At 38.4% G+C, this 14,481-nt stretch overlaps 1 protein-coding gene across 1 annotated transcript in view; it reads left to right on the top strand.

The window, feature by feature from the left end:
* Window positions 1-14,481, top strand: part of CADM2 (cell adhesion molecule 2) — a gene marked incomplete at both ends in the record, with an annotated part of 583,305 nt that overhangs the window by 238,770 nt on the left and 330,054 nt on the right. The window lies entirely within an intron of this gene.

The following is a 14,481-nucleotide window of genomic DNA, read 5'->3' as shown; positions in this document are numbered from 1 at the left end:
TTCTTCTGATTATGTTAAAATCTCATCTATTATTTAGTTTGAAACTGACAGTATATATTAAGGCTTAATGAAGGCTTTCAGTAATTTAAAAGATGAGATTTATCTTTGCAGATTTTGGGACATTTCTGTCGTTTATGAGCTCTAGGATTTGAACAAAAGCTAATCTTAGGAGAGTTGCAGCCAAATTATTTTTACTTTGAAATAAAGAACTTTGAATTTACAAAAAAAAAATTTTTTTTTTGAAAATTAATACCTCTAGTCTGGTTTAAAAAACCACCAGAGTGGTGGCATTTTTTCTCTTTTTTTTTTTTTTTTTTTTTTTAAAGGCATGTATTAAAATAATATTAAAAAGTAATAGAACATCATGACCAAAAGTTGGAAGTTCAGACTGGTTTATGAAAATGAATCTTCTACATAGACTTTTCATAATGCTCATTAAAATTGACTGAATTTAAATGATTCTGTCTCCTGGAGTAAGGAGAATTTTTGAATTTCATACTTGTGAAGCACAGCTCAGAGGCAAGACAGTTTCCATTTTATTTGTTAAGGTAACGCTGGCTTTGCTTGGCTGGTTTGGGGTTTTTTAAGTGTGGTTTTGGTTTTTAAAGGAAGAGTTGTAAAATTTTTTAGTGTTTGCGACTTTGCATGGCTCTGTCTTCTTCTGAAAATATCTGAAGCTACTGGCTGATTTCAGTCAAATTTGACAGAAGGCTGGAGGTCCCCAAGGTAATTATGTTTATTTCAATTTCGTAAAGACAGTCAGAAAAAAGAATGAGCTTTGAACTATAATAAATTTGCCTCAAGAACTTCTGTTCTTGTTTTGGGAGAGCAATTTTCAGGAAATAGGAAGTAATTATATTGGGAAAAAGAGCAAAATATATAAGCATATGCAAAATTGATGGAAAATCTTTATATGATAAAGTGAAAATGAAAATCAAACAAAAGCCATAGCGTTTTAGGAAAGTAGGGGTTTTTTTTTTCTTCGTTCTACTGCATTTCCTTATTTTAGCAGAGGGAAGGGAAAAGTTAGTGCAGCTGCCATAAAACATCATTAACTCATCTTATGAGAGAGATAAGAACTGAGATATAGAGGGGATGACTTTTTTATGAACTGCATTTCTAAACTAAGGCAGTACTTGACAGAAAAATAAATTCCACTTTTGAAGAGTGGTATCTTTTTTTCAAACACTCAAAATTCCATATTTTTTCTAATTGCATACTTTGTATGATGGCAGACATATGTAACATATGTATTAATCTTTAAAATTGAGCAAGAATTATGTTTCATATTTAATTTTTGCTGCCAGCTGGGGAGAAAAGGAGCCACAAGTGGTTATGAATCTTTAAGTACTTTTTATAAATAAGCAATTTTGAGATTAATATTTGGGAGGAAGTGGAGCCTTCATTTATGTTGTACTTCTGCATATATTCCTGGCATTAGCACTACTTCTTTTTCAGAGTTGAATTTCAACCTTATGGACACTGATAAATCATCAGAATTGACCTTTCATGCATGGGTTAAGAGTGTTATAATTAATGCCTGGCCAGCATACTCCCTCTTTATTTTTTTTTCTTTCTCTCTCTCTCTCTCTTTTTTTTTTTTTTTTTTTTTTTTTTTTTTTTTTTTTGGTAATCTAAGCTGAAATTCCTTGAGAGCTTGTGGAGTCACAAACCTTGGAAACAGTCAAAAGCCATCTGGACATGGTCCTGAGCAGTTAGCCCTAAGTGGCACTGCTTGAGGGAAGGGGTTGGACCAGATGATGTTCAAAAGTCAAAGAGATTCTGTGAAATTTATGTATTTTTTCCTACTCTTGTCACAGTTTCATTTTTGCTAATAGTCAATGAAGGAAGCAACCATGAAATGCTTGGAACATTTGAGATTTGAAAGGGAAATCGTAGCAGCCAAGAGGAGGTGGGGCTTGTGATGTGGATCATGTAAGGTCATTTGCTCATCCTGCTGGTAGCAGGTATCTGAGATGGCAAGTAAATAAGGGTTAAATATGCTGAAATATCTGTAGAATGAATGCAGAAGCAATGAGTTTCACTCACATGTTAAGAAAGTATGGTAGGGCAGATATTGCATTGATCTATTTTATCTTATTTACTGTACATAGTCAAACTCTGAATTCTATGTTTCTTTTATTTTGTGAAATGAAAGAGATGTTTAATAATTGAGTTCTTCAGTGAAACTTCTTAATGAAAGGGCAGCCAGCTCCCTGAGCAGCCCCTCCCAGAAAAGGGAACATCAGCCACTGCTTCTCACAGGTAGCATTCACACCATGCCAAGCTTCAGTGAGGTGGCAGCTCTCTTTCCCAAAGGCTCCCTGTCTGTGGGATCAGGAGAAGTAAAAAGGATATCATCATCTGGTAGGGACCAGTTAGTCCCTGCCAAAATTGCCTCTAGACAAGCTATTGCCTTCCTGGACCACGGACAGGAATGGAATAACTAGTATTTCAAGAAACTCAAAGTTCTGACTGTAATAAGGGAAAAATATTTTTAATTGTAATTTTCCTAAGTCAGTTATTTCAAATTATGCAAAACACTGGAAAACTAGTGATTTGTTAGTGAAAGGAATCATACAGAAGTGAGCAGGCGCAGAAGCACAATTCTTATGAGACCCTGTGTTTAATTATTTTTAATTCATAAGCTAAGTGACAGGTTTAGTTAAAATCCTGAGAAAATTCAATCTTTAATTACAGTGTGTCCTTTGAGTGGGGAAGGTGTTGTAATGTATCCTTCAAATAAAACAAAGGGGATAATTCCTTTTTTTTTTTTAAACAAATATCTGAAGTCAATCTTTATACAGGGATTGTTTATATAATATGACATTAAAAGGAATGAAAATTAACATATGCCAAGGCTACTTCAAGGTGGCAAGGCAAGCTCTCACAGCCTAGGAAACACTGATGAGGATTGCCTATGCAACACTGATTTGTCCCCTGCAGGCAGGGACACTAATATAGGCTTTGATTATCTGCTCACAGACTGGTGTCACCTCACAACGTTTAACTGCTGCTGAGTGCTGCACGAGCTGCTATTCAGCATTTCCTTCCAGCTTCCCCATTCCCATCCTGCATGTAATATTTACAGCACATGGTCCAGTCTTCACACTGAAGACAGACGGAATTATTGATTTCCTCATGTGCTTCTTTCCCAAGTATTTCCCAAGCTGTTATATCTTATGACTAGATCCTCAAAGGGACAGAGGTATTTTGCCTAATTTGTAGGTGTCTGCCTCTCAGCTTAGGTTGTACAACCCTGACTTAAATTCCCTTTTCAGCGTGCCAACACATCAGGGTATAGCTGCTTCAGGCTTTTCCACAGAGCAGGGAATCCTTGGCTTGGTTTAGGTGACAGGAGTACTTGCACTGGTGCAGGCTCATCAGCACACATCCAGCTTCCTCTGTCACCCTTAGATACAGCTTCTGTTGCCTGATGAGGAGTTGGGAGGCAATCCATCTCTGCATAGGTTTACCATGGATATTTGTACATATAAGGGATGCTTATATGTGTCAGGTCTGAACCCAGGTGCCTTTTGCCACTCCAGGCTTATTGAGAGATAACACATCCAGGGCTGATAAGTCTTTATTTATATAACAGAATGCCCAGGGAGGTTGTGGATGCCCCAGCCTTGGCAGTGTTTAGGGCTTGAGCAATCTGGTCTGGTGAAAGGTGTCCCTGCCCGTGGCAGTGAGGATTTGGACTAATGATCTTTAAGGTCCTTCCAACACTTGCTCTTCTCTGATTCTATTTCTGCAGGAAAGGAGGGTGATTCTGGCTCTTTTCCTGTGGGGATGGTGAAACCTCTGTCTTCTTGCTCACCTCTTACATGCTGGCACCTAGTCAAATACTCGAACTGTGGGACACCAAGGTTTACTTCTCACATTTTTTGGATGAGCTTTCCTATCGGCAAATACAGTCTTTTGGGAATAATCTTGATAGTAATAATCAGATGATGTCGTAGTGGGAACCCTGCCAACACCTTCTGCCAGGTGCCACCAAAGACCACTGCTAAACCTGGACCGGGTTGGGCATCACTTGCAGCCTGGGATGGGGTAGGTGAGGTAGTGGGGGGACAGCAACAGAGCTGGAGGTGGGCTGGGGAGTAGGGTCTGGGGCAGGCTTAGAGTCAAGCCTGATAGTGCTGGGGTTGGGGGGGGACACCACTGGGTCACAGCCCCAGGGCTGGGGGCAGCACAGCAGGCAGGGCAGTGCTCTCAGTGACAGCAGTCCTGTCCCACAGCAGCCAGGCAGGCCTGGGAATGGTGAGATCATCCAGCCAAAGGTCCTGGTCATGTGCTGTGGCTGTAGGAACCAGGAGGGCCAAGGATGGGTCACGTTGGGGTCCAGCTCAGCAGGAGTCATGGCCAGGCACTGTCAGTGTTTTGGCACAGCAGCAGCACAGCTCAGATGGGGATCTAGGATGAGAGGCTCAGCATAAAAGCAGCTCCCACGGAAAGGGGGAGCAGTCCCAGCTGAGGTTTCTTGTTGCTTTCTTCACAGTGGCTGTCTCCAAGGTCACCAGCTGTGCTTTGTGTTGGCTTTGAGTCCAGATAGACAAAGCCCCAGGAGGTGAGCTATGCTTGGGGTCCTGACAGCTTTGTTCCCCCCTGCAAAGCCTCAAAGTGTCAGAAAGGAGAGGAGAGATCATGAGCACCTCATTGCTTGCAGGGAAGCAAACCCAAGCTTTCCTGTTGCAAGAGAATTTTGTAAAATACACGTCCGTATGACAAATCCAGTTTTAAAATACCTCTGTGATTTGAAGCCCTATTAATATTATTCATAAATTGTATAAGCCAAACCCAGGCATGGACAATATATGTCCAGCAATTTAAAAGCATTAGTTGGGTCTTCATTTTGACACTTCCAGGGTATGATTGTGTAGAGGTTTATGTGCTGATAGCAGCATTCTCCTTGTTTGTGGTGGTGTTGCGAGTGCTTGTGTCCGCAGATTATGTCCCAGGTGTCTCAAATTAATTGCCCTCAAATAAAGAATGGACAATTAGTAGCCATGAGGAGGACTTTGATTTAATTTTTTTTGATTACAGTATAGAGGTAGAATAGACTGCTGGTTTCAGCCATAAGATTATTCTTCTATGGTTATTGCTTCTTTCCTCCTCACTGGACAGCTGTGAGCTCCCATAGGGATGTGACGTGGATGGTAGAGGGACAATCTTTCCCAGGTGATAGTTCTGCTATAAATGGGCAGAATTCCATGGGGGGAATGGATGGTTTGAACAGAGGCAGTCCAGCTCTCAAGGGAGCTGAAGTATGATTGTACAAAGGAGCATAATGCTGATATTTAAGTCAATAACCAAATACTGTTTAAAAGTAGCTGTTTTACATAACAGTGTAGGTAATGTCTTCTGTGTATAACAGTTTTCTGTACCTGTTTTATTATTGATATCCTTTTGGTGGGCAGTTGTATAAAGACACATATATACCTCAACATATATGTATATATATATATATGTAGAGTGAGAGAGAGAGCCAGAGATATATAAAGGAAAATTTCAAAGGTGCAAGTAGAAGATTCACTCATCACCATGATTTACACACCCCAGCTGCATTTTACAGGCCAAAAGCATAACTGCTGAGACCTGCAGCTCTGTCGAGCACTGTCTGTAAAAGTCTGAGATGATGTAAAAACAAGGATTTTCAGAGGGGTTAAAATGTTAATTGCATTACAATAAGAAGGGATAGTGAGGGAATTGGAAATGCCCTAGGTATGTATAACGAGTAAGTAATGGGAAAGACTGAAATGCATTAATATTAAACATTCACTATATAACTCATCCTTATTGGACACAGCTGTCGATAAAATATGCCCTTACTCTTGACAAGTAGCTCCTGTGTTTTGCTTGTAGATTAGCTTGCAGCCCTGCTCTGTATTCTTTATCTTCATCACTGCACCAGTCCTTTAATTAGGCAGTGAAATCTTCTGCATAGTGATTAGGAAATCACAGTTAAGAAGGTGTTACAAAGAGAGGCTCTGGAAGCTGCTCAAAATAGCTTTCAGCTTTGGAAATTCCTCCACCTACTGTGGGAAGGAAATGCATGTAGCATCCAGAAGGGTGTGGAAACTAACCTTTGCTCAGTTGCTGCAGAAAATTGTTAGCCCTTGGTATAAGGATATCATGCTTAGTAAAAATTATCTGCCTGTGAGGAGCTAGCAGTTGCTCACTTGGAAATTAATAATCTTAGAAATTTTACTGAGATTGCGTATAGAAATTAAAGATGTGTTTAACAGCTTCATGCTGATGAAGATTTTTTGATTTCAAGAGAAATTATCTGGCATTCTATCCAAATTTATTCAGAGATTCAGCTGCTTGCACTTAAGTAAAATCTAGATTTATTTTTCGTAGCACTGCTTTTTTGTAATGCAACACACTATCACTGGTTTGGTTCATTTTTTTGCTTTTGGTAACATACGTACTTCAGTTCCTCGCAATTGGCTTGTGTTAACTTTTTAATTCCCCAACCTAAATCATTGGCTGTTGCATATGAAAATTTACATGTATATGGAGAAGCAGAGGAGTGGGATGTATAGAAAGCGCTGTCAGAAAAAAAGTCTTTGAGCCTCATGCTCTGAGAATGTTCTGAGAAGAAAAGCTTTTTAACACACCTGTGTGGGGGCAGATGATGATGGAGATCATCTCTTGAGGGAGAGATTGATGTTCTTACTATAAATGTATGCGCAGAAAAGGAGAAAGCCACCATTTTACAAGGCATCTCCTTTCTTGCTTTGTTTCATGCTCTAATATCTATGTGTTTCCTGTGATTAGGAACATATAAATGTCTGCCTTTGCACTTACTCTTATTCTGTACCAGCATATTTTAAATCAGAAAATAGAATGCTAAAATGCATGCTTAGTGTTAAAGAATTCTGGGATTGAACATATCTGGGATTAAACATATATTTGCCACATAAAGATGTTCTAAGTTTCATAGCATTAAACAGGGAAGTTGGAAAATGAAGAGTCAAATCCAAGGAAGCGACGTGCTGAGCAATGAAGTGCAGCTCCGAGTCAGTGCATAACACTGATATTTCTGTGTGGAAGAGAAGAACATGAAAAAGGGGTGAGTGGAATAGGGAAAAAGGAAAATGAAGAAGGTTTTGATGTTTTCCTCCCTTCCTGGTGTGTGTCAACTTGAAGACTTGCAGTTTCCCGTCAAAGATTAGTGCTTGGCTCAGGTATCTTGGTAATGTGCTCTAGCAGAAGGAGTGGACTTTGCAAGGCAGCATCAGTGTAAGTAACCTTTCCTGAGTGGTACTAGAGCACAGTTTAACTTGCTTGGGAGCATCTGCACAGAGTTCCCAGAGTGTCTTAGAGCACAGTCTTGGGTTTTAGTGGCTGGGATCCTGATTCCCAGCCCTGCTTCAGTGAACGGTTTTGTTTTTAGTGTCTTTTTGGGTTTTTTTGGTCAAGATATTTTTGACTAAGAGCATTGCCAAGCAGGATCTAGACCCTAGGACCCTTTTACCTTCTCACTGAGCAACAGAGACATGTGTTTACATAATAAATAATATTAAGTGGTGTACCTTTCAAGTTTTTAAGCTCTAGCTAAAATGAAAAAAAGGATTCTCCTATAATAGCCCTTTGTAGGATCCAGCATAAGAGTTATCTTGATTTTAGTTTGGTCATCAGAATATTAATGCCATTTTACAGTAACTGACTTTGACAGCTTTTTAATTCTTGTTTAGTGCTGGCTATATAAAACAGAAATGGAGGAAAGGGAGATATGTCTGATTATTCAAAATAATTTCCTTCCTCCCTTCCCTCCTTCCTTCCTTCCCTCCTTTCCTCCTTTCCTCCCTCCTTCCCTCTCTCCCTCTCCCCTTCCCACCTCCCCTTCCCTCCCTCCCTCCCTCCCTCCCTCTCTTCCCTTTCTTTCTCTTCCTCTTTCTCTCTTGTCTTTCATTTCCAAATGCAAGTGTGTGTGATGCCAGTGCAGGAAATCAGGAGTGTTTCTGTTATTTCATTTGCTGCTGTTTTATAAAATTTTGGGTATTTATTCCCTGCATTATTACAGTTACAGTAGGTAAGTAGCATTTCATAGGAAGTGCTCATTTCTATCATTTTCCAGAGAACATGCTATTTTTTTTTTAATAATACTACTAGGAAAATACATAACAATATAGATACTAAGAGTTATGAGCTGAGTGTTTTTATTTAGGCTTCTAAATAATAGTGATTATACGGCAACAAACTGCATCCTCCAGAAAATGTTGGTTTCTGGTATTATTTACATTTACTTAACACAATATGTGTTACAAAACTTAAAAACTCTTAACAAAAGGAAAAAAAATCTGATTGTTCAGACCAGAGCTCATAGCTACTCCTTTGACTTTTTCTCTGAAGTTACACAATAACTTGTGGCAAGTCTACCTCTTGTTTTTGTTAACCTCTTCACCAGGAATGTTAAGCACCTGGCATATCTTAGTGTGGGTGTAGGAGTGTAAATAATGTTCTGATGTTTTACAGCTTGAAAATGTAAGATGTTGAGATGTAAGGCTTGGCCAAGAACTGATTTTTCGTACTTGCATTTTAGGATGGTATTTTCTTTTTGAAACGAGGCTAGTTGGTGCCAGACTGCCTCAAAGCCTGAATGCCTGTCTGCAATTTGCTGCAGGAAGTATTGGGCAAATAGGACACAGTAATTCTGCCTACACTTCATGAAAATGCTCTGAAGTATTTATTTTAGAATAATGCATTAGTTGGATAACCTGGGAGTATCTTTTTGTGTTGCATCTTTAGGGAAACATTTGAACACAAATGAGGGAATAATTCATGGCAGTGGATGTTTCTTTGTTGAATTAATTTCACTTTGTGTCCTAGATTGAAAAGAAAAAGACAGTGGTAGTGTAGCCTTGTAACAGTTGGACATATATGTTAACAAAGAGGAAACTGTGAAAAGTTCAATATTCCTGAAAAAAACCTTCCCTGTACTGTATGTTGTTAAATTAATGCACAAACAGATTTTTTTAGACATAAAATTCGCACTCACATATTCACAAATATGTTCTAGGGCTGTGTTTTTTTCCACCTTTCCCTTCAATATTGTTCCTTTTGAAGCTTCTCCCACCTGCTGTGTTCTTTAGTAGGTATGCTTGTGGGGTGAGAGTGAAAGAGCCTGATCTTCTCACCTTCCTTTTCGGGCACACACTAGACCTCAGTGACATTAGTCCAAATTTGATCACATTCCTTAGACAGACTAATGAAAACATTTTTTGCTACTCATTCAGCTTGATAAAATTCAGTCCTTCAAATATAATAAAACCACATTGTGTACAATAGATCTTCCATGCAAAAGGTTCAGTTATGTTGTCGTACTCATCTGCAGCAGTATTTTATTTTGAAGTTTACACATCTTTTTGAACACGCTGTATGAAACATAATAAATGCCTCTTAATTAGGCTTTGCAAAGTTCAAATTTCCCCAATGACAGAAAAATAACTTCAATTGCACTATAAAAAAGCACTAAATTGTAGCAGTCAGCTGCTCTGCTGAGTTATAAAAAAATGTGTGAAAATGCTCTTCGGCTGTGTGGCCTCTAGCAGGCAACACTGGAAAATGGATTTGTAACTGAACAAATTAAGACTTTTTGCCTAAAGGCACAACTATTAGGTGTTAACTTTGCCTGCCTCTAAGGGTAGGTGCAGTGTCACTTAATCCTCTGCTCCTTGCTTTGCCAATGGCTGTGGTGTACAACTTCAAGTTTACTTTCTAAAGTTTTGTTTCCAACAGTTGTTGATTGTCCAGCTTTATTTGCTCGGTTTTAATCTGCCAGTTATTTAAGTAATATCATTATTAGTCTTTCATCCCTACATATCCTGACAAAATTAACATAGCAGAAAAAAAGACATCTTTCTTAAAAAACTCAGGAAAACTAATTAAAAATAAGCAATACTTTTTATTTTTTTTTAATTGCGATGTGCCAGTCACTGCTGTTTCTCATTGCTATATAGCTCTTCTAGATAAAAGATCCACATGAAGTAGTCATTGGGCCAGAGTACATGGAGTTTCTAGCACTGCAGGATGCACTGAATGGCTTAATAGCTTCTGGAGAATGCTTAGGGGCACTTTCAATAGTGCCATTAAAAGAATTTTATGTTTAAAGCGAATTGCGCTCCACACATCAGATTTTAACCCTGAGTTATTCCCACACTTTGAATGTAAGCTTGTTTTGAAGGCGTGAAGCTGGACAGTGGAGTTTTTTCCTGGATCAAGTAAAAAGCATTGATGATAAAGCCAAGTCACTGTGGAGGAATTATTTTCAATAGATTGTGAGAAAGCTGTGAAAATTATGGTAAAAGGAAAGGGTGATGAAGGAGAGTGGGTGATGCCACTATTCTTAGTCCTGGTTCTTACTGCATGGTGGACAAAATTGGCAGAACAAGTCACTAAAATGGCTTCCTGGTGGATTTAGCTCCTTGTCCTAAATCTGGAGGTGAAGATGTTGCATAAATGAGGAGAATAGATAATTTATTTGCATATTTTTAGCAAAGTGGTTTTGACAATTAAGACTGGAACTAAGTGCAGCTGAAATTAAATATTCATGTACATTTAATGGCTTGATCATTATTGTTACAGAAGTGATTTAACCCTTGGGACTTCAGGTATTCCTGGCATTTCCATTACGAGCCAACTGCAGTGCTGGCACACACATTTTGCTTCCACTGCAAAATATTTGTGTGCCAGAGCTAGGATTTATTTGGTGCAGACATGAATATCTGGAGGTCAATTCCTGGGGGTTTTAGGTAGGTAGAGACTTCTCTGGCCACTGAGATATAAAAATGCAAGCCTAAGTTCTTTTACTTCCTATTTTCCCCTTCCCCCTCCCCAAAGGTACTGTTCCCCTATTAAGCACTGCTTAATGAATTCAGATATTTTGAATAATGCTCATTTTTAACAATAAGCAGAGAACCTTGGCTGTACAGAGATACCTAATAAACATTTGGTCCTGGAAAAGGCTTAGCTCCAATGGTTAATGGCAAAGCATCTTGTGAGGGATCCTAAAATCTTTCTTTCTATTCTGGGTGTGGTTGATAGATGTCTCCAAGTCATAGGCAAATTAGAAGTAGATTATCTTGAAAGCTTACTAGGGAAAATTTAATGTGGTGTACTTGGTAGTGTTTACTCCATGCTACTAAATCACACCAGAAACCATTTAGGGTTTGCTGGGGAAAAAAGCACTGCACTATTAGGTGGTAGATGTGTCTATGCCGTGCTGGAGGTTTTGTGCTGCCAGTCATTCTTTCTCAAACCTGGCAACTCTTGCTATACCCTCAACTGCTGCCTCCACAAGCAGTTTCCTGTCAACATGAAGGCTAGAAGTGAGAGATAAACAAGAACTGAAACAAGTATTTGTTCCCAAAACCCACCACCTTTCTTAACAATTTTGCTCTACAAGCGCATAAATCCAAGTTGAAGTACTTGTGCAGATGTACTAACAAAAGGAGTATTTAAAGAAATTAGCATGTGTCTTGAGAAGAACAAACTTTTAATAGTGGAGAGAGAGGAAGAAGAGAGAAGAATAAATTCACTGCACTATTTTTGTGTCCTGAATATAATTATAATTCATTAAATGGCTCTCATGGTCTATCATGGTGGCATTACATGTGAATCCCAAATATCATTAACTCTAAACTATCAAACCCACAGTCTGTGTTCACAAAGACACAGTTCCACAATCTGGATGAGGGAAAGGGGAGAGAACAGACACGATTCATCATCATGCTGAAATTCTCTAGGCGTCCTGCACAAGGCCAGGAGTTGGACTTGATGATCCTGATGGGTTCCTCCCAACTCAGCATATTCTATGATTCTGTGATTTCTAAAAGTCTGGGCTAGTAAAAAGAAAAAATCAGTTGCTAAACCAGGAAGAAAAATGAGGGTTTGTTTGTTTGTTTGTTTGTTTGTTTTTCCTAAAGGCTATATATCCAAAACTAGAAATGGTAGAAAACTGATAGAGAAAATGAGAACATAATCTTTAACCAGCAGCCAGCAAGGACAGAGTTTAAACATATTAGGAGCAAAAGGAATCCTAATGATTTTTGTTATAAATAGTAACCTGTTAAGAAGGATGTGGAAGAAATACAGGGACTAGGTAATGCTTTTGCATTTGGGGGAGGAAGAAAAGCAGACAGCTAATGCAGTCCCATTACATAATGCTGAAATTTGTATTCTAGAAGGAAAGGGATGCTAATGACTGTGTAAGTAAAACCATACTGGGTATTGCTTCAAAGTGCCTTAAGGTGAGATGGAAGTTGGTCACGCAGTTGTGGAGCCAGCATTTTCTCCCTTTCCTTCATTATTGTGCTGCTTTTCTCTATGAATTTAGCCTAAGAAGATCTCCTGGTCTCTAGAAAGAAACAGACAGAAATCTCTCCCTCTATCCTGCACACTCGTTTTATCCACCTCTGTGTGAGTTCATCCAGCTTCTCCAGCCCCAGCCTGGATCAGAATGAACTCCCTCTAATTGGCGATTAGCTTGCATCTATCAATCTTACTGTTAGGAGGATTGACAGTTGAGACAGATGTCCGAGCTTAGTCAATTAAAGCTCCAGTTGCATCCATTGCCAACCTTATGTCAGGTCAGTCCCTTCAAATGCAATTTGCAAGGCTTCAAGCAGAAGCTTTTTACATACATTTCCAAACCTATTCTCTGAAAGTGTTTTTTTACAATTTTCCCTTAATTTTTATGAGTGCGGTTGGAATCTAATTTTAGCTTTGTCTTCATTTGGTTCTGTGCTGGTCTAAAGCATAGACTCATTATATTTTTACAGCATGAACTCATTTAAGTGTGCCAGGGTAATGTTTCATGATTCAGTAGTCAATATCCATAGTTGGCATTTCCAAAGGTATTATTACCTACTGCAGGTAAACAATTCATTTTATTTATTTTTAGATTCAAATCCTTTATATGAATCCCACAAAAGAGATTAGTTTCTCTTTGAAATAAATGAATCTCTAGCCAGACAAAATCTACTTGCAGTGTGACTATTAAGGTGGTGAATAGATGCCTTTTGTACATAAGAAGGATTTCATTAACAAGTCAGAAAGGGCATTTTGACTTGTTTCCAGCTTGGTGCAAGTCTTTTTCATTCTCACTGATCAACACAAAGACAAGCAAGAGATTTTGCTGTATAATGTTGCAGAAAGCCACAATAAAAAGATGTGTGTGTGTATTTTTTTTTTTTCCAATTGCATTGGAAGGAGGTGGAGGATGAAACTAATTCAGTTTTGTCTCCTGAAAATTTTTGAATTATTTCTAAAGCACTGGAATTCTTTTGCAAAGGTTTTGTTACAAGTGCCCTCATGAACAGTCTGTTGATGTCATTAGCCCTCTTTGTGAGCTGGAAGGAAGCTGTACCTCAAAAGAAGCTGAAAAGGATTAAAAATGCTAAAAGAAAAATAAGTAGGGATTAGAACATCAGTGATTCTTCTTTCTTTGTAAAATGCTGGAGTGCTACAATTGATGAAAGTAAAAGCTGCATCATAGCATTTCGTAACTCTGAGGGAAATGATCTAACAGGTAGCTGAACTGAGAATAATCATTCCATCCAGAGGCATTCAGATCACCATTTTAATTTTTCATTCCTGTGTTCACTGTAACACCATCACATTGTTATATTTTCAGAAACAACAAAACCTGCATTTTGATTCAGTCTTTTTGCCGTCTTTTCTACTGTCCTTTCTTCATTCAAAGGGCTGCATATAAGCAGAGAGCCTCTATATGTAAATTATTTGAAGGGTTTGAGTCCCTAAAGGAGGCAAAAGGAGTCAATTTAATTTCATCTTTATACTGGTACCAGGCAGTTCAGTTGTATCTGTAAAGTAGTTACTGGCATGCCTATGTTGGATAATTGAAATGCTCAGTGTAAAATCCTCTTCACTGTGTGTTTGCAGGTATTTCATTTACCTTTATCACATTTCCTTGAAAATCCAGTTTCATTTCATGTTGGTGTTCTAGTTTGGGTTTATGGGTAGGTCTGCTTTTTCTTTTATGTGATACAAGTATTCTATTTTTGGATAGATCATTTTTCCTTAGACTGAACTGGAGCTCTAATTGGTTCCATAGCTCATATCTAGCAACATCTTTCAAAACTACCAGAGAAGTTATGGCTATATCCTAAAATGCTGCACTCTAGACTTTAATCAAACTGAATTTTAAATGTATTAAAAATACAATATGTATAATGCCTTAGCCCATTTAACTTTTTAAGTTGTATCAGTAATAATGTCTAGATGAGTTTAAAAAAGAAAAAAATCCCTTCCTTGTTGTTATGAGTTTTTTCTCATGAGAAGAGGAGGGTTTCTTTTTGTTCTTTCAAAATAACCTTGAAAATTTATAGGCTGAAAAAGTGGGCCATACTTACTTGACAGTGTTCAGGGTCAGAAATTGAAAACTTCTTGTTTTATAGCATCCCAGGAGTTTATGTAGAAGTTTTATGTCTTCCTTTATTCCAGGGCACA

This window comes from Coloeus monedula (genome assembly GCF_965178545.1).
Source record: "Coloeus monedula genome assembly, chromosome: 3".
Taxonomy (NCBI): Eukaryota; Metazoa; Chordata; class Aves; order Passeriformes; family Corvidae; genus Coloeus; species Coloeus monedula.
This window is presented reverse-complemented; position numbering and strand designations above follow the sequence as displayed.